The sequence below is a fragment of the Lontra canadensis genome, unplaced genomic scaffold (assembly GCF_010015895.1).
Source record: "Lontra canadensis isolate GAN:19392208 unplaced genomic scaffold, GSC_riverotter_1.0 scaffold77, whole genome shotgun sequence".
NCBI lineage: Eukaryota > Metazoa > Chordata > Mammalia > Carnivora > Mustelidae > Lontra > Lontra canadensis.
In genome coordinates this window covers 3,582,717-3,610,665 of record NW_022631071.1, presented here as the reverse complement: position 1 = coordinate 3,610,665, position 27,949 = coordinate 3,582,717, and the positions used below count along the sequence as shown (strand labels likewise).

Below are 27,949 nucleotides of genomic sequence, written 5' to 3'. Positions count from 1 at the left end.
AAAGTGATATGATGAGTCACATGTTTCTCATTTTAAGTCAAAAGCTTAAAATTATCAAGCTTAGTAAGGAAGAAACATCAAAAAACAAGAAACCAAGAAAGGCTAAAAGCTATCCTCTTGCAGCAAACAGTTAGCCAAGTTGTAAGTGTAAAGGAAAAGTTCTTGTTGAAAATTAAAAGTGCTATTCCAGTAAACACACCAATGATAAGAAAGATAAATAGATTTATTGTTGATATAGAGAAAAATTTTGGTGTGGATAGAAGATCAAGCCAGCAACAATATTCCCTTAAGACAAAGTCTAATCTAGAGCAAAGCCCTAAGTCTCTTCAATTCTATGAAGTCTAGGAGAGGTGAGGAAGCTACAGAAGAAAGTTTTAAGCCAGCAAAGTTTGGTTCATGAGGTTTAAGGAAAGAAGCTGTCCCCTTAATATAAAAGTGCAAGGTGAAGCAGCAATTGCTGATGTAGAAGCTGCAAGTTATCCAGAAGATCTAGCTTAGATAATTAAAGAAGTTGACTACACTAAACAACAGATCTTCCAAAGAGCCTTCTATTGGAAGAAGATACCAATCAGGACTTTCATAGCTAGAAAGGAGAAGTCAATGCCCTGCTTTAAAGCTTCAAAGGAAAGTCTGACTCTCTTATTAAGGGCTATTACAGCTGGTGACTTTAAGTTGAAGCCAATACTCATTCCAGAAATCCTAAGGCCCTTCAGAGTTATGTCTATTCTGGGCTGCTATACTGCCATTTTCTCCTAGAAAAGGAAAGGGTGTGGTTGCAGAAAGCCAGGCACAACAATCCTGATCTTCTGAGTGATGAAGAAGGGAGGAAAAAAAAAAGGGTTGGGGCTGGAATCTGAGGCAAGGGTCTGCTCTTGCCAGAGGGACAGGAGCCATGGCTCACAAAATGCACTGTGGTGTGGGCCTCCTCTACTTCTAGGCTGAGACGTCTGTAGAAGACAGCACCTTACATATACAGACCTTGATGGAGGAAGTTCAGATCTTGGAGGGGCCACCTACCAATCAGGCCACAGCAGCTGGGTTAAATGCTAGTGTCCAAAGTTTACAGCCCCCAACAGCCCCCAACAGCCACTGAGATGGCTGATACCCAGGGTTTAACAGCTGCCATTAGGCCCAAAACATCTTTTAGGGCTCAGAACACCACCACAAAAGGCCCAAATGGTACTTAGGATTTCTCTCAGTATCAAGGAGATACCCAATGCACTCCCTAAGGCAGGCTATAAATCCCAGAATACTAGCCCATAGGGTCCAAATGCTGCCTAAGATTTTTTCAGATGCCAGACACCTGTGAGTTAACTGCTAATGAGTCCTAGTTGATCTTTAAGACCTAGAACACCACTACTAAGGTGGGCCCAAATGCCACCTACAAATTTTCTCTCTCTCAGGGCCAGTGAGATGGTCAACACTTAGCCTAAGACAGCCTTTAAGGGTTGGAATGATACCTCTAAGGTTCCAACAACTGATACCCAGACCCAGAATATTAACCAAGCAAAGATGGCCACTTCCCAGACTGAAGTAGAGACCAACCTAGGTGGCCCTGAATCTGATGGTACAGTTGCACAGATACCAGTGGTTGCTTTCCAGGATCAGACTCTGGAGTCCAAGACTATGATTCAGGAGGAGAGGTCCTATAAGATTAATAACTTGAATGTGGATGAGAATCGCAGTGGGGATCAGATGGGGACTCCATGGGCTACAGGGACCTGGAGGTCTGTACCAGTTCCAGTTACTACACAGAACCCACATGGTGTTCTCCCCAATGTGTGGTGGCAGACCCCATTGGCCTAGCAGAACCCATCAGGTAGACCCCACCAGTATATCAGAGACTCCAAGCTAGACAGACCCCACCAATCTGGCAAAACACAGGTGCTTAAGAACCCCATTGTCTGGCTTGGTATGGTTGTCTGGCTTAACCCCCTGGCTTGAGAATCCACCTGGATATCAGAACCCCAGGCTGGCATGGTACTCCAGATTGGTAAAGCCCTCCTGACTGGTCCCTACCACCAGACTGGCTTCTACCAGCTGACTGGTCACTTCCCACTGACTGGTCACACTCATCTGACTGGCAGAACTTGCACCCCTCTCCCACCTTGCATGCCTCACAGGAACTGAGTGCCTCACATCCCCAAGATATGGCCTTTCTTCAAGAAAGAACAAATAAGTAGGTTAAATACTTAATGTTTAAAAATTACACCAAGGTGCCCATCATGCACTCAGAAATGCTGAGTCCATGAATACACTGTTTATCCTGAGAAGAAATTTGGGATTCAACTGAAGGAGACTGACAAAGAAGAGCCCCTGTATATTCTTATCAGTAACCCCGAGTCTCTGGCTGGCATACTGGGGACAACCAAAGACACACCCAAGCCCAATAACACTATCGTAGTGATGTGAGAGCATAATCTTCATGAATGGCAATCATGCCAGTGTAGCTGTCCTCTGGGAGGCACTACACAAGGTGGGACTGTTTTCTTCAGTGAGACTCCTCTCCTTGGAGATCTATGAAAACTTCTCACTTAATGATTTTGTAAAGCAAAAGTGCCTGGATTACAGATGAGTGCTCAACAGCAACCTTCCTGAGTGTGAGTTCCTCTGGGGGCTCCATTCCTACCATGAAACTAGTGAGATGAGTGTACTGAGATAGAGGTTCCAATGAGAGATCCTTGCGACTGGACTGAACAGTTCATGGAGACTGCAGATGAGGCCTTGGCTGCTCTGGATGCTGCTGAAGCTGGGGCTGAGGACCAGTGGGAAGGGAAAACCTGCATGGGGATTAGAGATGAGGCTGTAAACTGGGCCCTGGAGCTGAGATAACATTGAGTTTGTGCTGTTGACCTGGGAGGGGAAAAGAGATTTTGGTGATCCCTGGTCTAGGATCCCATTTAACTTCTGGGCCAGATACCACCGAATTCCCACTCCAGATTTTGTCAGACCTTCAATGGCCCCATTATTGGCTCTGGTGATACAGCCAATGCCAACTTTGCTGCCATCTTTGGTGCCACTGGTTTATTCTGGTTGAGTGAGATGTTGATGTTGCTAATCAGTTGCAATGGTCTTTCCCCTGAGTGAGGCTGAAGTGTCAGATTCCTTCCAAACATAGGTATCTAGAGAGCCATATTCTGTTGACTGAAAGTGGCATGCAAGATAAATTTATTTGCTGTTCCTTGTTTGTTGCTTTTCTTTCCCCTTGTGTGCTGTCAAGTTTTGGTATCAGAAATAAACTTGAAACTGCAAAAAAAAAAAAAAAGTCTGTTCTGTCTTTGCTCTATAAATAAACAGTCTGGATGGTAGCACATCTGTTTACAATATGGTTTACTGAATATTTCAATCCCACTGTTGAGACCTACTTCTCAGAAACAAACAAACAAATAAACAAAAAAAAAAGATTCCTTTCAAAATATCACTGCTCATTGATAATACAGCTGATCACCAAAGAGCTCCAAAGGAGATATGTAATGAGATTAATGTTTCCATGCTCCTAACATAGTATCAGTTCTGCAGTCCATGGACCAAAGAGTAATTTTCACTTTCAAGTTTTATTATTGAAGAGATACATTCTGTGAGACCATAGCTTCCATAATGATTCCTCTAATGGATCTAAGCAAAGTAAATGAAAAGCCTTATGGAAAGGATTCAACATTCTGGATGCCATTAAGGAGACTCCTGATTCATGGGAAGAGGTTAAAATATCAACATTAACAAAATTTTGGAAGGTGTTGATTTTAACCCTCCTGGAGGACTTTGAGGGGTTCAAGACTAAAGTCGAGGAAATAACTGCAGCTGTGGTAGAAATAGTAAGACAGCTGGAATTAGAAGTGGAGCTTCAAGATATGACTGAATTGTACAATCTTATAATGAAGGTTTAACAGATGTTATCAGATAACATCACACTACAGAGAAATCATTTGTGACAGGAAGAGTCAATGAATGCGGCAAGCTTCACTTTTAAGAAATTGCCACAGACCTACAAGGATGGTTCAACATTCGCAAATCAATCAATGTGATAGAACAAATTAAAAAGAGAAGAGAGAAGAACCACATGGTCCTCTCAATTAATGCAGAAAAAGCATTTGACAAAATCCAGCATCTATTCCTGATTAAAATGCTTCAAAGTATATGGATAGAGGGAACATTCCAGAACTTCATAAAATCTGTCTATGAAAGACCCACAGCAAATATCATCCTCAATGGGAAAAAGCTTGCAGCCTTCCCGTTGAGATCAGGAACACGACAAGGATGCCCGCTCTCAGCACTCTTGTTCAACATAGTATTAGAAGTCCTAGCAACAGCAATCAGACAACAGAGAGAAAAAAAAAGGTATCCAAATCGACAATGAAGAAGTCAAACTCTCTCTTCGCAGATGACATGATTCTTTATACGGAAAACCAAAAAGACTCCACCCCCAAACTGCTAGAACTCATACAACAATTCAGCAACATGGCAGGATACAAGGTCAATGTACAGAAATCAGTGGCTTTCTTATACATTAACAATGAAATTAGAACAATGAAATCAGTGGCTTTCTTATACATTAACAATGAAATTAGAGGGAAATTAGAGAATTGATTCCATCTACTATAGCACCAAGAACCATAAGTTACCTGGGAATAAACCTAACCAAAGAGGTAAAGGATCTGTACTCAAGGAACTACAGAACACTCATGAAAGAAGTTGAAGAAGACACAAAAAGATGGAAGACCATTCCATGCTCTTGGATCGGAAGAATAAACATTGTTAAAATGTCTATACTGCCTAGAGCAATCTATACTTTTAATGCCATTCCGATCAAAATTCCACCAGTATTTTTCAAAGAGCTAGAGCAAACAATCCTAAAATTTGTATGGAATCAGACCCGAATCGCTAAGGAAATGATGAAAAACAAAAACAAAACTGGGGGCATCACATTACCTGATTTCAAGCTTTACTACAAAGCTGTGATCACTAAGACAGCATGGTACTGGCATAAAAACAGACATATAGATCAGTGGAACAGAGTAGAGAGCCCAGATATGGACCCTCAACTCTATGGTCAAATAATCGTCGACAAAACAGGAAAAATATACAGTGGAAAAAAGTCTCTTCAATAAATGTTGCTGGGAAAACTGGACAGCTATATGTAGAAGAATGAAACTCAACCATTCTCTTACACCGTACACAAAGATAAACTCAAAATGGATAAAAGACCTCAATGTGAGGCAGGAATCCATCAGAATCCTAGAGAAGAACATAGGCAGTAACCTCTTTGATATCAGCCACAGCAACTTCTTTCAAGATATGTCTCCAAAGGCAAAGGAAACAAAAGCGAAAATAAACTTTTGGGACTTCATCAAGATCAAAAGTTTCGGCACAGCAAAGGAAACAGTCAACAAAACAGAGGCAACCCACAGAATGGGAGAAGATATTTGCCAATGACAGTACAGACAAAAGGTTGATATCCAGGATCTATAAAGAACTCCTCAAACTCAACACACACAAAACAGACAATCATATAAAAAATGGGCAGAAGATATGAACAGACACTTCTCCAATGAAGACATACAAATGGCTATCAGACACATGAAAAAATGTTCATCATCACTAGCCATCAGGGAGATTCAAATCAAAACCACATTGAGATACCACCTTACACCAGTTAGAATGGCCAAAATTAGCAAGACAGGAAACAACAAGTTTTGGAGAGGAGGTGGAGAAAGGGGAACCCTCTTACACTGTTGGTGGGAATGCAAGTTGGTGCAGCCACTTTGGAGAACAGTGTGGAGATTCCTCAAGAAATTACAAATAGAACTTCCCTATGACCCTGCAATTGCACTACTGGGTATTTACCCCAAAGATACAGATGTACTGAAAAGAAGGGCCATCTGTACCCCAATGTTTATAGTAGCAATGGCCACAGTCGCCAAACTGTGGAAAAAACCAAGATGCCCTTCAACGGACAAATGGATAAGGAAGATGTGGTCCATATACACTATGGAGTAGTATGCCTCCATCAGAAAGGATGAATACCCAACTTTTGTAGCAACATGGACAGGTCTGGAAGTGATTATGCTGAGTGAAATAAGTCAAGCAGAGAGAGTCAATTATCATATGGTTTCACTTATTTGTGGAGCATAACAAATAGCATGGAGGACAAGGGGAGATGGAGAAGAGAAGGGAGTTGAGGAAATTGAAAGGGGAGGTGAACCATGAGAGACTATGGTCTCTGAAACACAATCTGAGGATTTTGAAGGGGCAGGGGGCGGGAGGTTGGGGGAACCAGGTGGTGGGTATTGGTGAGGGCACAGATTGCATGGAGCACTGGGTGTGGTGCAAAAACAATGAATACTGTTACGCTGAAAAGAAATTAAAAAATGTTTAAAAAAAAGTAATAGAGCAAAAAAGGACATTGAGGTGTGCCGGGGTGGCTTCAGTGGGTTAAAGCCTCTGCCTTCGGCCCAGGTCATGATCTCAGGGTCCTGGGATTGAGCCCTGCATCAGGGTCTCTGCTCATCAGGGAGCCTGCTTCCTCCTCTCTCTCTGCCTGCTGCTCTGCCTACTTGTGATCTCTGTCAAATAAATAAATAAAATCTTAAAAAAAAAGAAATTGCCACAGACCATCAGCAAATACCACTCTGATCAGTCAGGAGCCATTAACTTGAAGCAAGACCCTCCACCAGCCAAAAAATTATGACTCACTGAAAGCTCAGATGATGGTTAGCATGTTTTAGCAATCAGAATTTTTTAATCAAGGTGTGTACATTTTTTCAGACATAGTGCTATTAAACAGTTAATAGACTTCAGTGTAGTGTAAATACAACTTTTACATGCATTAGGGAATAAAAAACTTCATTTGACTAACTTTATTGCAATTTAAACTTTATTGCAGTGGCCTGGAAACAATCTTCAATTATCTCTGAGAAACACCTGTACAGGCTAGATCATTACCTATTTAACTCATCCCCATGCAGTGATATCTTTCTCTCCTTTGAGGTTACATAGCACCTTTCAGTATCTCTATTGGGGCACTTATGACTTTCTTTTGTTTTATATTCTTCCACTGTAATGGAATTTCTTTTAGGGACCTGGATTTTCTGTGTTTGTATCCCTCACAGTCCGTTGTATATAGGGGCGGTAAAATAGATGTTGAACAAATAAATACATTGGATGACCACAGATTCACTCACAAAATCCGGAATGATGGGAGCTAGTTTCTGTAACAATAGACAGTTTTAAGATTAAATAAAAGAAAAAGTATTAGGAAGTTGATAATATAAATTGTTACATGTTTTTAAGATGATACAAACTCAAAAAATGAAAAATCATTGTTTTATTCAGCAAGTGTTTATTTTATTCTTTAAGATTTTATTTATTTACTTGAAAGAGAGAAAATCTGAAGAAGACTCTGCACTGAGCACACAGCCTAATGAGGGGCTCAATCTCACAGCCAGGAGATCATGACCTGAGCTGAAACCAAGAGTCAGACACTTAACTAGCTGAGTCACCCAGATGCCCCATATTCAGCAAGTATTTGAACTCAAGCCGTATACTACTTTACTAGGAACAGAGGATATAAAGGTGAATAAGACAGGGTGTCATTCCTATAGGAGCATGTTAATATCATACAAGGTGTGCTTTTTATTGGGGGGTACTTCTACAATAGGTTATTAAAGGAAGCCAGAGATATTTGTGATTATGTTATTAATCTTAAAAGAATTTGTCACAGACAGAAACTATGTCTATTTAAAACCATTCCCATGGTTCTGTCTCACTACTAAATTCAGAGCATGTATGATTAAACTGGATCACCTTTAAATTGTCTCCCCTCCCTAAGGATCTTATGTACTTACTGTGATAACGCAACTTTAGAAGAGTTAATATAAATGTCATTAATGTGCAATTTGCTTACTAGGAGTTGTGCCAACTTCAACAACTATCAAAATAGCTGATATGAACAGTATGATTTCTATACACAAAATGAATCACATATCTCATACTTCTACAGACTCAGATCATCAACATATAGATATACAACTGTATATAAAGTTTTTTTTTTTAATTTTTAGGATGCGAATGGTACCATTAAAAGTTAAGATATATTTTGGCCATTCTAAAAGATGTAAGGTGGTGGTATCTCATTGTGGTTTGGATTTGTATTTCCCTGATGGCAAGTGATGTAGGACATTTTTTCATGTGTGTATTAGCCATGTTGGTGAGGACATGGAGAAAAAGGAACCCTCTTACACTCTTGGTGGGAAAACAAGCTGATGCAACCACTCTAGAAAATAGTATGGAGGTTCTTCAAGACGTTAAAAATAGAGCTACCCTACGACCCAACAATTGCTTTCCTGTGTATTTACTGCAAAGACACAGATGTGGTGAAAAGAAGGGATGCTTACACTCCAATGTTCATATCAGCAATGTCCACAATAGCCACACTGTGGAAGGAGCAGAGATACCCTTCAACATATGAATAAATAAAGATGTGGTTCATATATACAACAGAATATTACTCAGCCATTAGAAAAGATCAATATCTAGCATTTACATTGACATGGATGGAACTGGAGGGTATTATGTTAAGTGAAATCAATCAGAGAAAGATAATTATCATATGGTTTCAGTCATATGTGGAATATAGGGAATAGTGGAGAAGACAATAGGAGAAGGGAGGGAAAACTGAAGGGAAAAAGATCAGAGAGGGAGGCAAACCATATTAGACTCTGGGAAACAAACTGAGAATTGTGGAAAGGGAGGGGGTGGGGGAATCAGGTAACCAGGTAATGGGCATTAAATAGGGCACATGATGTGATGAGCACTGGGTGTTATTCATAACTAATGAATCACTGAACATTATATTAAAAACTGATGAGTTGCTATACGTTGGCTAATTGAATTTAAATTTAAAATAAAGAAAAAAAAGTTAAGTTATAATAAATCAGTGTTGCCCAGGCATTATAAAATTTGGTTTCTAATTATACACGACTTCACAGTTGGACTTTTGGGGAGATGGAGGCTCCTTACAATATTTAATTGAAGACATCTGCTGAAAGGGTTTATTTTCATGAGTGAGAAGACATTGGTAGCTCACAGAGCAAATTTCCATATTATCTTTCCTTTTCATCACAAATGAAATTTTCATCAATTAGACTACACAAGATTTTGAACATTATTTCCATTATTCTTCAAAATAGGCTTCAGAATACTTTCAACTTTCCCCCTTACTACTCCTATACTTGATAAAATCTCATGTCAGAATAACTTTAAAATTCTTTTCTGCTAAAACATTACTAAGAATTTGGGAAGGACTAAAATAATAAAAATTATTTCTTTAGGGGAAAAATGTCTTAGCCAGTTTGGGTTACTATAATAAAATGCCTTAAGTTGAATGGCTTATAACAGAAATTTATTTGTTATAGTTCCAGAGCCTGAAAGTCCAAGATTGGTTAGCCAATATAGCCTGGTTCTGATGAAAGTTATTTTCTGGTTTGTGGGCTCTTAATTCACATGTCAGAAAGAGGGTGAAAGAACTCTCTGGGGTCCTTTTCATCATCTTATCAATTAATCCTATTCCTGAGAGCTCCATCCTTGTGAGCTAATTATCTTCCAAAGGCCCCATTTCCCAATAACATGACATTGTGGGCTAGGATTTCAACATAGAATTTTGTAGAAACACAAGCATTTAGTCCATAACAATTTTTTTTCTAACAAAAATCCCTGAGATGCATCTTATAGCATTGTCCTTTGCATCCAAATTACTAACTCAGTGATGTTGTGAAGAAAGTTGTCACTGATAATAATAATAAGCAATAACAATACCATTTACATAGCTCCTTTCAACTTGAGTATTCTGAAAACTTCCCATAAAATAATCATTTCTGGGAGGAGTCAAGATGGCAGAGAAGTAGCAGGCTGAGACTACTTCAGGTAGCGGGAGATCAGCTAGATAGCTTATCTAAAGATTGCAAACGCCTACAAATCCAACGGGAGATCGAAGAGAAGAACAGCAATTCTAGAAACAGAAAATCAACCACTTTCTGAAAGGTAGGACTGGCGGAGAAGTGAATCCAAAGCAAAGGGAAGATAGACCGCGGGGGGAGGGGCTGGCTCCCAGCAAGCCCCGGAGCAACGGAGCACAAAATCAGGACTTTTAAAAGTCTGTTCCGCTGAGGGACATCGCTCCAGAGGCTTAACCGGGGTGAAGCCCACGTGGGGTCAGTGTGGCCTCAGGTCCCGCAGGGTCACAGAAGGATCGGGGGTGTCTGAGTGTCGCAGAGCTTACAGGTATTAGAACGGGGAAGACGGCTACAGAGACAGAGCCGAGGAGTGACTCTCAGCTCGGGGTTACCTTGAACCGGTAGCAGGCTAGGTCAGCTTGGAGCGTGGCCAGAGGCCAGGGTGATGGGAGTAATTGGGCGCTGTTCTCTGAGGGTGCACTGAGGAGTGGGGCCAGAGGCTCTCAGCAACTCCGGGCCGGAGACCGGGAGGATGCCATCTTTATTCCCGTCCTCTGGAACTCTATGGAAAGCTCTCAGGGAACAAAAGCTCCCGAAAGCAAACCCGAGCTGATTACTCAGCCCGGCCCCTGGTAAGGGCGGTGCAATTATGCCTGGGGCAAAGACACTTGAGAATCACTACAACAGGCCCCTCCCCAAGAAGAGCAACAAGAAATCCAGGAAGGACCAAGTTCAATACCAAGGAGAGCCGCGGAATTCCAGAGGAGGAGAAAACAAAGCACGGAACTCATGGCTTTCTCCCCATGATTCTTTAGCCTTGCAGTTAATTTATTTTTTTTTTTCTTTTTCAGTTTTTTTCTCTTCTTCTGCCAATTTTTTTTTAACTTTTACCCTTTTCTTTTTTAAGGTTTTTTAACTAGTTTATCTAATATATATATATTTTTTCTTTTTTATATTTTTTCTTTATTTGTTTTCTTTTTTTTTTAATTGTTTCTTCTTTTTTTTTTCCCCCTTTCTGAACCTCTTTCTATCCCCTTTCTACCCCCTCACGATTTGGGATCTCTTCTAATTTGGTTAAAGCATATTTTCCTGGGGTTGTTGCCAGCCTTTTATTATTTTACTTGATCCTTCATATACTCTTATCTGGACAAAATGACAAGGCGGAAAAATTCACCACAAAAAAAAGAACAAGAGGCAGTACCAAAGGCTAGGGACCTAATCAATACAGACAATGATAATGTGTCAGATCTAGAGTTCAGAATGACGATTCTCAAGGTTCTAGCCGGGCTTGAAAAAGGCATGGAAGATATTAGAGAAACCCTCTCAGGAGACATAAAAGCCCTTTCTGGAGAAATAAAAGAACTAAAATCTAACCAAGTTGAAATCAAAAAAGCTATTAATGAGGTGCAATCAAAAATGAAGGCTCTCACTGCTAGGATAAATGAGGTAGAAGATAGAATGAGCGATATAGAAGACCAAATGACAGAGAATAAAGAAGCTGAGCAAAAGAGGAACAAACAGCTACTGGACCATGAGAGGAGAATTCGAGAGATAAGTGACACCATAAGACGAAACAACATTAGAATAATTGGGATTCCAGAAGAAGAAGAAGAAAGAGGGGAGCAGAAGGTATATTGGAGAGAATTATTGGAGAGAATTTCCCTAATATGGCAAAGGGAACAAGCATCAAAATCCAGGAGGTTCAGAGAACCCCCCTCAAAATCAATAAGAATAGGTCCACACCCCGTCACCTAATAGTAAAATTTACAAGTCTTAGCGACAAAGAGAAAATCCTAAAAGCAGCCCGGGAAAAGAAGTCTGTAACATACAATGGTAAAAATATTAGATTGGCAGCAGACTTATCCACAGAGACCTGGCAGGCCAGAAAGAGCTGGCATGATATATTCAGAGCACTAAACGAGAAAAACATGCAGCCAAGAATACTATATCCAGCTAGGCTATCATTGAAGATAGGAGGAGAGATTAAAAGCTTACAGGACAAACAAAAACTGAAAGAATTTGCAAACACCAAACCAGCTCTACAGGAAATATTGAAAGGGGTCCTCTAAGCAAAGAGAGACCCTAAAAGTAGTAGATCAGAAAGGAACAGAGACAATATACAGTAACAGTCACCTTACAGTCAATATAATGGCACTAAATTCATATCTCTCAATAGTTACCCTGAATGTTAATGGGCTAAATGCCCTAATCAAAAGACACAGGGTATCAGAATGGATAAAAAAACAAAACCCATCTATATGTTGCCTACAAGAAACTCATTTTAAACCCGAAGACACCTCCAGATTTAAAGTGAGGGGGTGGAAAAGAATTTACCATGTTAATGGACATCAGAAGAAAGCAGGGATGGCAATCCTTATATCAGATCAATTAGATTTTAAGCCAAAGACTATAATAAGAGATGAAAAAGGACACTATATCATAATCAAAGGAGCTGTCCAACAAGAAGATCTAACAATTTTACATATCTATGCCCCTAACGTGGGAGCAGCCAACTATATAAGCCAATTAATAACAAAATCAAAGAAACACATCAAAATTAATACAATAATCGTAGGGGACTTTAACACTCCCCTCACTGAAATGGACAGATCATTCAAGCAAAAGATCAACAAGGAAATAAAGGCCTTAAATGATACACTGGACCAGATGAACATCACAGATATATTCAGAACATTTCATCCCAAAGCAACAGAATACACATTCTTCTCTAGTGCACATGGAACATTCTCCAGAACAGATCACATCCTGGATCCTAAATCTGGTCTCAACCGGTATCAAAAGATTGGGATCATTCCCCGCATATTTTCAGACCACAGTGCTCTGAAGCTAGAATTCAATCACAAGAGGAAATTTGGAAAGAACCCAAATACATGGAGACTAAACAGCATCGTTCTAAAGAATGAATGGGTCAACCAGGAAATTAAAGAAGAATTGAAAAAAATCATGGAAACAAATGATAATGAAAACACAATGGTTCCGAATCTGTGGGACACAACAAAGGCAGTTCTGAGAGGAAAATATATAGCTGGTACAAGCCTTTCTCAAGAAACAAGAAAGGTCTCAGGTACACAACCTAACCCTACACCTAACGGAGCTGGAGAAAGAACAAGAAAGAAACCCTAAACCCAGCAGGAGAAGAGAAATCATAAAGATCAGAGCAGAAATCAATGAAATAGAAACCAAAAAAACAATAGAACAAATCAATGAAACTAGGAGCTTGTTCTTTGAAAGAATTAATAAGATTGATAAACTCCTGGCCAGACTTATCAAAAAGAAGAGAAAGGACCCAAATAAATAAAATCATGAATGAAAGAGGAGAGATCACAAGTAACACCAAAGAAATACAGACAATTATAAGAACATACTATGAGCAACTCTACGCCAACAAATTTGACAATCTGGAAGAAATGTATGCATTCCTAGAGACATGTAAACTACCACAACTGAACCAGGAAGAAATAGAAAGCCTGAACAGACCCATAACCAGTAAGGAGATTGAAACAGTCATCAAAAATCTCCAAACAAACAAAAGCCCAGGGCCAGACGGCTTCCCGGGGGAATTCTACCAAACATTTAAAGAAGAACTAATTCCTATTCTCCTGAAACTGTTCCAAAAAATAGAAATGGAATGAAAACTTCCAAACTCGTTTTCTGAGGCCAGCATCACCTTGATCCCAAAACCAGACAGGGATCCCATCAAAAAAGAGAACTACAGACCAATATCCTTGATGAACACAGATCAAAAATTCTCACCAAAATACTAGCCAATAGGATTCAACATTACATTAAAAGGATTATTTACCACGACCAAGTGGGATTTATTCCAGGGCTGCAAGGTTGGTTCAACATCCACAAATCAATCAATGTGATACAACACATTAATAAAAGAAAGTACAAGAACCATATTATACTCTCAATAGATGCTAAAAAAGCATTTGACAAAGTACAGCATCCCTTCCTGATCAAAACTTCAAAGTGTAGGGATAGAGGGCACATACCTCAATATTATCAAAGCCATCTATGAAAAACCCATCGCAAATATCATTCTCAATGGAGAAAAACTGAAAGCTTTTCCGCTAAGGTCAGGAACACAGCAGGGATGTCCATTATGACCACTACTATTCAACATAGTACTAGAAGTCCTAGCCTCAGCAATCAGACAACAAAAGGAAATTAAAGGCATCCAAATTGGCAAAGAAGAAGTCAAACTATACTCTTCACAGATGATATGATACTATATGTGGAAAACCCAAAAGACTCCACTCCAAAACTGCTAGAAGTTGTACAGGAATTCAGTAAAGTGTCAGGATATAAAATCAATGCACAGAAATCAGTTGCATTTCGCTACACCAACAACAAGACAGAAGAAAGAGAAATTAAGGAGTCAATCCCATTTACAATTGCACCCAAAACTATAAGATACCTAGGAATAAACCTAACTAAAGAGGCTAAGAATCTATACACAGAAAACTATAAAGTACTCATGAAAGAAATTGAGGAAGACACAAAGAAATGGAAAAATATTCCATGCTCTTGGATTGGAAGAGCAAATATCGTGAAAATGTCTATGCTAGTTAAAGCAATCTACACATTTAATGCAATTCCTATCAAAGTGCCATCCATTTTTTATGGAACAAATAATCCTAAAGTTTATATGGAACCAGAAAAGACCTCGAATAGCCAAAAGAATATTGAAAAAGAAAGCCAAAGTTGGTGGCATCACAATTCCGGACTTCAAGCTCTATTACAAAGCTGTCATCATCAAGACAGCATGGTACATGGTACAGGCACACAAACAGACACATAGATCAATGGAACAGAATAGAGAGCCCAGAAATAGACCCTCAACTCTATGGTCAAGTAATCTTCAACAAACGAGGAAAGAATGTCCAATGGAAAAAAGACAGCCTCTTCAATAAATGGTGTTGGGAAAATTGGACCGCCACATGCAGAAAAATGAAATTGGATCATTTCCTTACACCACACATGAAAATAGACTCAAAATGGATGAAGGAACTCAATGTGAGAAAGGAATCCATCAAAATCCTTGAGGAGAACACAGGCAGCAACTTCTTCGACCTCAGCTGCAGCAACATCCTCCTAAGAACATCGCCAAAGGCAAGGGAAGCAAGGGCAAAAATGAACTATTGGGATTTCATCAAGATCAAAAGCTTTTGCACAGCCAAGAAAACAGTTAACAAAACCAAAAGACAACTGACAGAATGGGAGAAGAAATTTGCAAACGACATATCGGATAAAGGGCTAGTGTCCAAAATCTATAAAGAACTTAGCAAACTCAACACCCAAAGAACAAATAATCCAATCAAGAAATGGGCAGAAGACATGAACAGACATTTCTGCAAAGAAGACATCCAGATGGCCAACAGACACATGAAAAAGTGCTCCATATCACTCGGCATCAGGGAAATACAAATCAAACCACAATGAGATATCACCTCACACCAGTCTGAATGGCTAAAATTAACAAGTCAGGAAATGACAGATGCTGGCGAGGATGTGGAGAAAGGGGAACCCTCCTACACTGTTGGTGGGAATGCAAGCTGGTGCAACCACTCTGGAAAACAGCATGGAGGTTCCTCAAAATGTTGAAAATAGAACTACCCTATGACCCAGCAATTGCACTAATGGGTATTTACCCTAAAGATACAAACATAGTGTTCCGAAGGGGCACGTGCACCCGAATGTTTATAGCAGCGACGTCTACAAAAGCCAAACTATGGAAAGAACCTAGATGTCCATCAACAGATGAATGGATAAAGAAAATGTGGTATATATACACAAGGGAATACTATGCAGCCATCAAAATAAATGAAATCTTCCCATTTGTGACGACGTGGATGGATCTAGAGGGTATCATGCTTATCGAAATAAGTCAATCAGAGAAAGACAACTATCATATGATCTCCCTGATATGAGGGAGAGGAGATGCAACATGGGGGGTTAAGGGGGTAGGAGAAGAGTAAATGAAACAAGATGGGATTGGGAGGGAGACAAACCATAAGTGACTCTTAATCTCACAAAACAAACTGAGGGTTGATGGGGGAAGAGGGTTGGGGGGTGGGGTTATTGACATTGGGGAGGGTATGTGCTAAGGTGAGTGCTGTGAAGTGTGTAAACCTGGTGATTCACAGACCTGTACCCCTGGGGATAAAAATGTATTATATGTTTATAAAAAATAAAATTAAATTAAATTAAAAAAAAGAATTATTTCTGATTAGTAACCATCTCTGGGGAAAGTTTGGAAGCTATTTACCAGCTGGCCATCAGTTAGAGACAGGAAGTAAAGAACGTGTTTCCCAGGAGAAACTGCAGGATATACAATGTAATTACCTAATTTTGAATAGGCTTAGGACAGTGGAGCTAATTAATGTCCATATCCTTAAAAATGTGGTATTGGATAATTAGTGAATACAAAGTGATTAGGACTTTAACTGTACGTTTTAGCTAAAAGACAAAGCTTCCAATGACAATGTCTTCACAATTGCTGATTTTGTGTTGCTTGAACAATGAATCATGGTGTGAAGCAATTAAGAGATATGATAATATCTTTTTTGAGAATATAATGTACACACACACACACACACATGAACACACAAAAGAATATAAAAAGTCTGTAGATTAATTGAGTGGATTTTCAAATGCAGTAATGTGTCCTAACACTAATTGCCAACAGTTAATTTTACAGTGCAGTTTCCCTGCTTCTTGATTCAACAGTGCAGGTGTACCACATTTTGTGAGGATTCACCAATGAGATATTCACCATAATGGAAAAGTAGGGAATAAATTCAATATATGTTTCCAGAAAGCTCACAGGAAGAGAAATTTTCCAGCAGACAACTTCCAGGAGCGTATACAAAATTAGATCTCCAGCTGTCTGTACCTTGCCACAGTAAACAGCAGGATGTGACCAGCTGCTACTCATATATCCCACCGCCTGATCTTGGATGTGCCATCAAATCTAGGCTGTGGCAATAGGGGAGGAGATGTTGCCTGTATGAAGCAAGCATTTGAAACTAAAGCAAGGTAGACAGAGCAGGGCTTTTTGCATCCCATGCCTGAACTGAGCCATGGCTTCAGGCAGGTGGCAGATGTTCAGATTTGGAGGAGTAATTATATCCCTCTTGTTCTATAATCACCTAAAGGTAGGAACAGCAGAAAAAAAATCAGGAACACATTCCAAACATTCAATGGAAAAATAATTTATTTTATAGAAATATGCTCTATAAGCAATCTTTCTGGGTGGTGACTATTAATTAAATCAAGTAATGATCAAATATGGTGAGTTCTGCTGCTAATTAAATGATTAAATATTGGAATGGCAACAGTAATGAAAAAAAACTATGAGTATTTAATAAAATGGTTAAGGGGAGAAATAAACACCCCTCAAATTGTTCAGGCAGAAAATAAAAATTTTATTCATTTAGTATATAGATCTCATGTCCTCATTTCCAATGATATTTTAATGCTAATGTTGGAGTATGAGGCTACTCTTATCTTCCCAACTCCCACCCCATCATATTATTTAGTAGCAATAATATAGAATCTCAGGATAAGAAGTGAAGCAAGGTCAATTTCCTAGATAACTAGTATTACAACTATATAAATCCAAATTAAACAATGTGAAAGAGTAAAACTCAGAATCAAGTGCAGAAAAAGATATCTGACATCTTTAGGAATGGGGGCACTTTACATAATAACTTTTTATATAACTGATGCAAATCTCTATTGGCCTGATTTTTAAAATTTAAATTGTGCTTTTTTAAGATTTTTATTTATTTATTTGAGAGAGAGAGCAAGAGAGAGAGAGAGAGAGAGCATGAGTGTTGGGGAGGGGCAGAGGGAGAGGGAATAGTAATGCTCAGCAGGGGGCCCCACCAGCCTGGATCCCAGGACCCTGAGATCATGACCTGAGCCAAAGGCAGATGCTTAACTGAGCCACCCAAGCACCCCTAAAACTTAAATTATGTTTAAGAAAAATTTTCCAGGGGTGCCTGGATGGCTTAGTGGGTTAAGCCTCTGCCTTTGGCTTGGGTCATGATCTCGGGGTCCTGAGATCGAGCCCCACATCCGGCTCTCTGCTCAGCAGGAAGCCTGCTTCCCCCCCTCTGCCTGCCTCTCTGCCTACTTGTGATCTCTCTCTGTCAAATAAATAAATAAAAATCTCTAAAAAATTAAAAAAAAAAGAAAAATTTTCCAAAGTGAATTAAGACATTCCTCTAATGCCCTAAAGAAAATATCCATTAGACAACTGAATAGGATTATTATTTTTAGTAACTTGTGATTATTGAAATAATGATCATTTTATGTTGGAAAAGAGTGATGCTCTCAGATGTTATGGAGACTATAGGTCTGTTTGTCCAAATGGTCGGCAAAATCATATTCCTTATACTTTAGTCTGAAATTTATGGTTATCTTGTCTGTTAGGAGGCCAATGTGTCCACAATGTGCATACAATACATCTTTCTTTTCATCACACTTTAACTTATTGTTGCTGTTGTATTTTGCATTAACACATGAAGTAAAAAAAAAAAACTGTGATAATTTGACACCAACAGATATGGGACATTGTGCCATGGGCTTGATAACAAATATTTCAGTTACTTGTCATCTTCTTGGTAATGTTCTGGTTGCCTGAAAACTGCAGATGTTCAGTCTCCAAATACAAACTCACTTACAGCTCACAGTACTTCATTAAAACAAACAAACAAAAAAAGGTAATCAGAAAGAAACAGAGTCATAGATGGATAGAAAATATCCAGAGAGAAAAATTTCAATACTGAGCCTAAGAAAGAAATTCAGAGTCTCAATCCTCAGTAGAATTTTTGTAAATTATGGTTTCTATATAAATAATCTTAATGATGTAAATCTTAACATTAAAAAAAACAAATAACCTACAAGAACAATCTTTTTTAAAAAGATTTTTATTTATTTATTTATTTGACAGAGAGAGATAGAGAGAGAGAGATCACAAGTAGGCAGAGCAGAAGGCAGAGAGAGAGGAGGAAGCAGGCTCCGTGCCAACCTGAGAGCCCGATGTGGGGCTCGATCCCAGGACTCCGAGATCATGACCTGAGCTGAAGGCAGAGACTCAACCCACTGAGCCACACAGGTGCCCCTACAAGAACAATCTTAATGAATAACTTTGAGGCATCCATTTTAAAATTTTAAAGTTATAATTAGCCAAACCTTCTTTCATATTTTCAGTCCTGATTTGAATCTTTATATCATAAGTTTTATTAATTCTAGATTGGATCACTGGAGCTAACAGAGTAAGTGTAATAAACACTTTCAAATATTAAAGTCAGATATCATGTTCAACATGAGTCTTCTTTCTTTTTTTCCATTTAAATCACCTGGAGTTGCCTCACCTGTTCCTAAAATGATATAGTTTCACGTCTTCCAGTCATCTTCCTTTCCCTCAACATTTTGCATTTTCTTAATGGGTATTCAGAACTGGGTACAATGGTCTGGCTGTAATCTTGCTAATGTAGACTAAGGTTATGTGTTACTTCATCTAAACTGCAAAGCTTTTCTGAGTGTTTATGCATTCATATCATGCTATATTCTTTTTTTACTATCTTTTTGTTATTTTAGATACTTTAAATCCAATATGTTAAAGGTTATTTCTGGTACAATTTTATATTCTAAAAATTATAGTTTTCAAGTATGCTGCATATTATGAATGATGGGGTGGTTGTTTTTTTTCTGTTTTTGTTTTGTTTTGTTTTAATGGTTGTTTTTCTTATTGTGTCTATAAGGAAATTTTTGGCCAGTCTATCTGAGGTCCCTTTTTTAAAGTTTTGATATAACTATATTTAATTTGTAAGATCCCTCAGTGGATCCCAAAATACCCAAAAAGTTCAATTTTAGGCAAAATGCAATGGATAATTGGATCATTAGCAAAACTAGCTTTTGCCAAAGTGGATGTTCTGGAAAATTGGAATTCAGCTACTTAGCTCGGAACATCATTGTTCTTTCAATGCAATCTAACATCACATTAGATTTATTAGTAACCTTATCATGCTCTTCTAGTATTTTGGGCTGCCTGTCAATTAGTAATCTTAGAAAGTTAAAACATTATTTTCTATAATAATCTTTATTTTCTCTAAGTGTTTCTGATAGAAACACTTAGATCTATTTTTCTAACACAATATAAGTCCACAATACTGTATCATTAACTATACCACAATGTTGTGCAATCTTTAGAACTTGGTCATCTTACATGATGAAATTTTGTACTCATTGAACAGGACCTTCCCATTTCCCTTTTCACGTACCTGGCAACTACTTTCTACTCTGTTTCTGTGAGTTTGACCATTTTAGGTATCTCAGATAAGTGGAATCATGTAATATTTGCCTGTTGATGACTGGCTTATTTCTCTTCTTTTAGCATAAAGTTTTCAGGATTCATCCATGTAGTCAAATATGGCAAGATTTCCTTCTCTTTTAAAGCTGATTAATATTCCATTGTATTTATATACCACATTTTCTTTATCCATTTATCTACCAATGAACATTTGGGTCATTTCCATATTTTGGCAATTATGAATAATGCTGCAATGACAGTGCAAGTGAAGATATCTCTCTGAGATCTTGATTTCAATTCTTTTGGATGTATATTCCAAAAGTGGGATTTCTGGGTCATATGATAGTTCAAGTTTTGACTATTTCAGAAATTGCTGTATCATTTTCCATAATACATCACCACTTTACATTCTTACTGATAGCACTCAAGATTTCCCTTTCTCAACATTCTCACCAGCACTTGTTATCTTTTGTTGGTTTGAATAAATACATCCTAATAACTGTGAACTATAACTTACTGTGAGTTTTTTCCCAGCTTTATTGGCATATAATTGAAACATAATATATATATTTCTAGGAATTAATCTGTCAACTTCTGGGTGATCCAATTTGTTGGCATATAATTATTTAGAATAGTCTTTCATGTGTTACTGCACTATCAGTTTTAATGTCTCTTATTTATGATTTTGAGTCTTTCTTAGTCTAGCTGAAAGTTTATTTTATTTAGCTTTTCAAAAAAAAACAGCTTAGTGTTGCTGACCTTTTCTATTGTTTTTCAATGTTTATTTTATTTCTGCTCTGCTAATTTCCCCCCTTCCTTCTGCTAGATTTCAGCTTAGTTTGTTCTTCTTCCTCTATTCCCTTGAGTTATGAAATTAGGTTGTTTATTTGTGATCCTTCTTTTAATTAATGTACGCATTTATATAGACTTCCCTCTTATGACTGCTTTTGTTATGTTCCATATGTTTGATATGTTGTATTTTTATTTTTGTGTGTCTCAAAATTTTTTTTATTTCCTTTTTGATTTTTTCTTTGACCCATTCATTATGCAAGTGTGCATTGTTTAATTTCCACATATTTGTGAATTTTCCTGCTTTCCTCTGATTATTGGTTTCTAGTTTCATATCACTGTGGTCAGAAAAGATACTTGAAATGATTTAAATATTTTTACGTTTGTTAAAGCTTATATTGTGGTCTAGTATGTGATATATCCTAAAGAAGTTCTGTGGGCACTTGAGAAGAATGTGTATTCTGCTACTTTTGGATGGAATAGTCTACTTTTGGACATTTACTCTGTAAATGTGTAGGTCCATTTGATTTAGTGTGTAGTTCAAATCCAATATTTCTTTATTGATTTTCTGTCTGTCAAACGTATCCATTGTTGAAAGTGAATATTGAAGTCCCTCACTATTACTGTGTTGCTGTCAATTTCTATATTCAGAACTGTTAATTTTTGCTTAGAATGTTTGGGTGCTACAATGTTGGGTGCATAAATATTTACAGTTATATCTTCTTAATAAGCTGATTCATTATCATATTATGTCCTTCTTTGCCTCTTGTTACAGTTTGACTTAAAATCTATTTTGCCTGTTATAAGTATTGCTATTCCTGTTCTATTTTGGTTTTCATTTGCATAAAATACCTTTTTCCATCCCTTTAGTATGTCCTTAAAGCAAAAATGAGTGTCTTATAGGCAGCATATAGTTGGGGCTTTTGGTTGGTTTGTTTGTATTATCCATTCAGCTACTCTGTATCTTCTGATTGGAAAATTTAATTAATTTACATTTAAAGTAATTATTGGCATGTGAAGACATTATTGCCATATTGTTAATTGTTTGTTGTTGTTGGGTTTTTTTTTTAGTTTTTTTGTTAAATTTTTCTTTCTTGGTGTATATTTTTCTCTAGTGGTATGTTTTGATTCTTTTTTCTTTCTCTTTTATATCTACTGTAGGCTTTTGTGAGTTGTAGTTACTATGAAGCTTACATAAAGCATCTTATAGCCATAATAGTCTACTTTAAGCTGATAAAATTGAACTTTGCACACAAAACTTTACCCTTTTGTGTCCCCCATCCATTTTATGTTTTTGATGTCACAATTTACATATTCTATATTGTTTATCTATTAAGAGTTATTGTAGCTATAGTAATTTTAATACTTTTGTCTTTTAACCTTTATACTATAGTTATGTGCTTAACATATTACCATTTTACATCACTAGAGTAGCCCTAAATTTGACTATGTAATTATTTTACCAGTGGGTTTTATACTTTCATATGTTTTAATGTTACTAATCAGAATTCTTTTATTTTAGTTTGGGGAATTCCCTTTAGTATTTCTTGTAAGATAGGTCAGGTGATAATGGACATACTCAACTTGTGTTTGATGAGAAAGTCTTGATATTTCCTTCATTTCTGAAGGACAGCATTGATCGATAAAGTAGTAGATTCTTTCTTCTTCTTGATCAAGTGTATTGATGTTCTCTATTGCAATTTTATTTCATTCATTGTACTCTTCAGCTCTAGAATTCATATTTTGTTCTTTTTTAATGTTTTCTATCTCTCTGTTGGACTTCTCTTTTTGTTAGTGCATTGTTTTCCTGATTTCACTATTTATAATTATTTATTTGCATTTTTTGTAGCTTCCTGAACTTCCTAAAATCAATTATTTTGAAACTTTTTGGTAGTTCATAGGCCTCCACTTCTTTGGGGCTGCTTAACAGAAGACTATTATGTTCCTGTTTCCTTGATTTTTTGTGTGTCTTGAAACATTGCATTGATTATATATATATATATATATATATATATATATATATATATATTTGATGGAGCAGTCATCTCTTTCTGTATGGACAGTGTGGAGTGGTTTTGATGGGGAAAGACTTCTACCTGTGAGGGTGCTATCTAGGTGGAGTGTGGTAGTTCTTTCTCTAGAGAAGGCCTACTGGCATAGTCTCTCTATAATTCCATCAGCTGAGGTCAGCATTAATAAAGATTGTAGGGGCCAAGGCTATGGATTTCCACATTGGCACTGACAGCTGATGGCATCATTAGTGATGAAGGCTGCTTCAGATGCTCTGATCTCTTTTTCTCCCAAGAGGGTTATTGTGGCTGAATAGCAAAATATTTGGTTGTTAACTCTTGGTCTCTGGATAAATGCTGCCAAATAGAAAACATTTTTCATGTACCTGACCAGAAGAGCCACAGTTCTAAGGTGTTTCAGACAAACAGTATTCCAAAAAATCTAGAAATAAAAAAAAAAACCATATTTAGTGGTGCTTTGATGAGTCTCAAAACGTTTTTTTTTTTTTAAATCTGTGGTGTGATAGAAAATACACTGCAATATGGAAATGATTTTTTCTTGATTTTTTTTTATTATACCCAAAATATTTCATGGTATACAAGGAGATGAGAGATTTTGTTTGTTATCTTTAAGTTTCATTCTACTATTCTCAACATACAATGTTATATTAGTTTCAGTTATTCAATATAGTGATTCAACAATTCGATACATCACCCAGCGCTCATCACAAGTGGAGTCCTCAATCCTCATCATCTATTTCACCAATGCCCCCAACCACCTACCCTCTGGTAACCATCAGATTGTTCTCTATAGTTAAGAATCTTGGTTTGCTCTCTCTCTTATTTTTTATTTGCTCATTTGCATTGTTTCTTAAATTCTACATATGAGTGAAATTGTACAGTACTTGTATTTCTCTGAGTGACTTATTTCGTAACATTATATTCTCTAGCTCCATCCATGTTGTTGTGAAGAGCAAGATTTCATTCTTTTTTGTAGTTGAATCATATTGCATTGTATGTATGTATATATGTATGTACGTATCTACATACATATATAGCACATCTTCTTTATTCATCTATCATGGATACTTCTGCTGCTTCTGTCTCTTGGCTATTGCAAATAATGCTACTATAAACATAGGGGTGTGTGGATACCTTTGAATTAGTGTTTTTTAATTCTTTGGGTAAATACTCAGGAGTGCAGTTATTGGATTGTGAGGTAGTTCTAGTTTGAACACTTTGAGGAAACTCCATACTCTTTTCCAAAATGACTGCACCAGTTTGCATTCCCACCAAGAGTGCACAAGGGTTCCCTTTTCTCCACATCCTCACTAACACTTGTCATTTCTTTTGTGTTTTTGATTTTAGCCATTTTCACATGTGTGAGGTAGTATCTCACTGTAGTTTTGACTTGCAGTTCCCTGATGATCAATGATGCTGAACATCTTTTCATGTGTCTGTGAGCCATCTGAATGTCTTCTTGAGGGAAAATGCCTGTTCATGTCTTCTGCTCATTTTTAGTTGGATTATTTTTGGGGGGGTTGAGTTGTATCAGTTCATGATACATTTTGGATACTATTTATCAGATATGTCTCTTCAATTTTTCTATTTCTTCCCAAATCTGTTTCAGTATATTAGAGAATTTATCCCTTCTGGGTTAATTTGTTGGCATATTTTTTTTTTTGACAGTCTCTTACAATTGTTTGTATTTCTGTAGTGTTGGTTATTTCTCCTCTTTTATGTGTGATTTTGTTTCTTTGAGTCCTCTCTCCTTTTTTTTTAAAAAAGATGTATTTATTTGAGAGAGAGAGACAGAGAGAGACAAAGAGAGCATGCAGGGGAGAAGGTCAGAGGGAGAAAAAGCCCCAAGCAGACTCTCTGCTCAGCATGATGCCAGACACAGGCCTCAATCTCATGACCTTGAGATCATGACCTGAGCTGAAACCAAGAGTCAGTCACTTAACTGACTGAGCCACCTAACCACTTCTCTCTCTCCCTGGCTTTCTGATGAGTCTAGCTAGAAGTTTATCAATTTTGTTGATCTTTAAAAACAAACAAACAAACAAACAAACAAAAAAACCCACTTCTTTGTTTCATTGATCTGTTCTCTTTTTCTTTGTTTCCTTATCACTTATTCATTTATTTCTCCTCAACATTTATTGCTTCCTTCCTACTTGTTTTATATTTTGTTTGTTATTCTTTTTGTAGCTCCTTTAAGTGTCAGTTTTAAGTTGTTTATTTGGAATTTTTCTTCCTTCTTGAGGTAGGCCTGTACTGATAAACTTCTCTCTTAAAATAGCTTTTGCTGCATCCCAAAGATTTTGAACAGTAGTGTTTTCATTTTCATTTTTTCCATATTTTTAAAAATTTATTCTTTGATTCCTTGGTTGACCCATTCATTGTTTAGCAACATATTATTTAACCTCCATGTATTTGTGGTCTTTCCAGATTTTTTCTTGTGGTTGATTTCTAGTTTCATAACATTGTGGTCAGAAAAGATGCATGGTGTAACTTTGATATTTTTGTAAGTGTTGAGACTTAGTTTATGATGTAATACGTGATCAACTCTGAAGAATGGTCCACATGTACTTGAAAAAGGTGTGTATCCTGGTGTTTTAAGATGGAATGTTCTGAATATATTTGTTAAATCCATATGGTCCAATGTGTCATTAAGACCAGTGTTTCCTTATTGATCTTCTGTTTGGATAATCATTCTATTGATATCAGTGGGATGTTAATCCTCTTCTATTGTTTTATTACTATTAATTAGTTCCTTTATGTTTGTTATTAGCTAGTATGTATTTGGATGCTGTCATATTGGGTGCATAAATATTTACAATCGTTATATCATCTTGTTGGATTGTCCCTTTTTTATTATATAGTGTCTCTCTTTTTTTTTATTTATTTGACAGACAGATCATAAGTAGGCAGAGAGGCAGGCAGAGAGAGAGAGGGAAGCAGGCTCCCTGCTAAGTAGAGAGCCTGACATGGGGCTTGATCCCAGGACCCTGAGATCACAGCCCGAGCCGAAGGCAGAGCCTTTAACCCACTGAGCCATCCAGGCGCCCCTATAGTGTCTCTCTTTGTCCTACTTTGTTTTAAAGTCTATTTTGTCTGATATAAGTAGAGCTACTCTAGCTTTCTTTTGGCATCCATTTGCATAATATAAGTTTCTCTATCCTCTCACTATCAATCTGCCGGCATCTTTAGGTTTGAAATGAGTCTCTTGTAGGCAGCATATGGTTGGCTCTTGTTTTTTATCCACTTTAAAACCCTTTTATTGGAGCTGTTAGTCCATTTATATTGATGATTTCATATTTATTGCCATTTGGTACTTGTTTTGCAATTGTTTTTGTAGTTTCTTTCTTCTTTTTTAATTTAATTTATTATTTTGTAAAAATTTCATTTCAGTATTTCAGAATTCATTGTTTATGCACCATACCCAGTGCTGCATGAAATACATGTCCTCCTTAATATCCAACAACAGGTTCACCCAACCCCCCACACCCCTTCCCTCCAAAACCCTAAGTTTGTTTCTTGGAGTCCACAGTGTATCGTGGTTTGTCTCCCCCTCCAATTTCCCCCATCTCACTTCTCCTCTCCATTTCCCAATAACCTCTGTGTTATTCCTTACGCTCCACAAGTAAGTGAAACCATATAATAATTGACAATCTTTGCTTGACTTATTTCACTCAGCATAATCTCTTCCAGTCCTGTCCATGTTGATACAAAAGTTGGGTATTCATCCTTTCTGATGGAGGCATAATAATCCATAATGTATATAGATCATATCTTCTTAATCCATTCATCTGTTGAAGGGCATCTTGGTTCTTTCCACAGTTTGGTGACTGTGGCCATTGCAGCTATGAACACTGGGGTACAGATGGCCCTTCTTTCAACTACATCAATATTTTTGAGGTAAATACCCAGCAGTGCAATTGCAGGGTCATAGGGTAGGTCTATTTTTAATTTCCTGAGGAATTTCCACATTGTTTTCCAAAGTGGCTGCACCAACTTGCATTCCCACCAACAGTGTGAGAGGGTTTGCCTTTCTCCACAGTCTCTTCAACACATGTTGTTTACTGTCTTGTTAAATTTGGCCATTCTAACTGGTGTAAGGTGGTATCTGAATGTGGTTTTGATTTGGATCTCCCTGATGGCTAGTGATGATGAGCATTTTTTCATGTGTCTGATAGCCATTTGTAGGTCTTCATTGGAGAAGTGTCTGTTCATGTCTTCTGCCCATTTTTGGACATGATTATGTGTTTTGTGTGTGTTGAGTTTGAGGAGTTCTTTATGATCTTAGCCCTTTGTCTGCAATGTCATTTGTGAATATCTTCTCCCATTCCGTGGGTTGACTCTTTATTTTGTTGACTGTTTCCTTTGCTGTGCAGAAGATTTTGATCTTGATGAAGTCCCAAAAGTTCATTTTCACTGTTGTTTCTTATGCCTTTGGACACATATCTTGAATCAAGTTTCTGTGGCCGATGTCGAAGAGGTTACTGCTTATGGTCTTCTCCAGGATTTTGATATATTCCTGCCTCACATTTAGGTCTTTTATCCATTTCAAGTTTATCTTTGTGTACGGTGTAAGACAATGGTCAAGTTTCATTCTTCTACATATAGCTCTCCAATTTTCCCAGCACCATTTATTGATGAGACTGTCTTTTTTCCACTGTACAATTTTTTCTTGCTTTGTCGAAGATTAGTTGACCATAGAGTTAAGGGTCTATATCTGGGCTCTACACTCTGTTCCACTGGCCTCTGTGTCTGGTTTTGTGTCAGTACCATGCTGTCTTGGTGATCATAGCCTTGTAGTAAATCGTGAAATCAGGCAACATGATGCCTGATTTTGT

General features: G+C 37.5%; 1 pseudogene; it reads left to right on the top strand.

Annotated features, from left to right (window-relative positions):
* The first annotated feature begins 859 nt into the window (after positions 1-859).
* On the top strand, positions 860-3,087 carry LOC116881780 (annotated as a pseudogene).
* Positions 3,088-27,949: the final 24,862 nt, after the last annotated feature.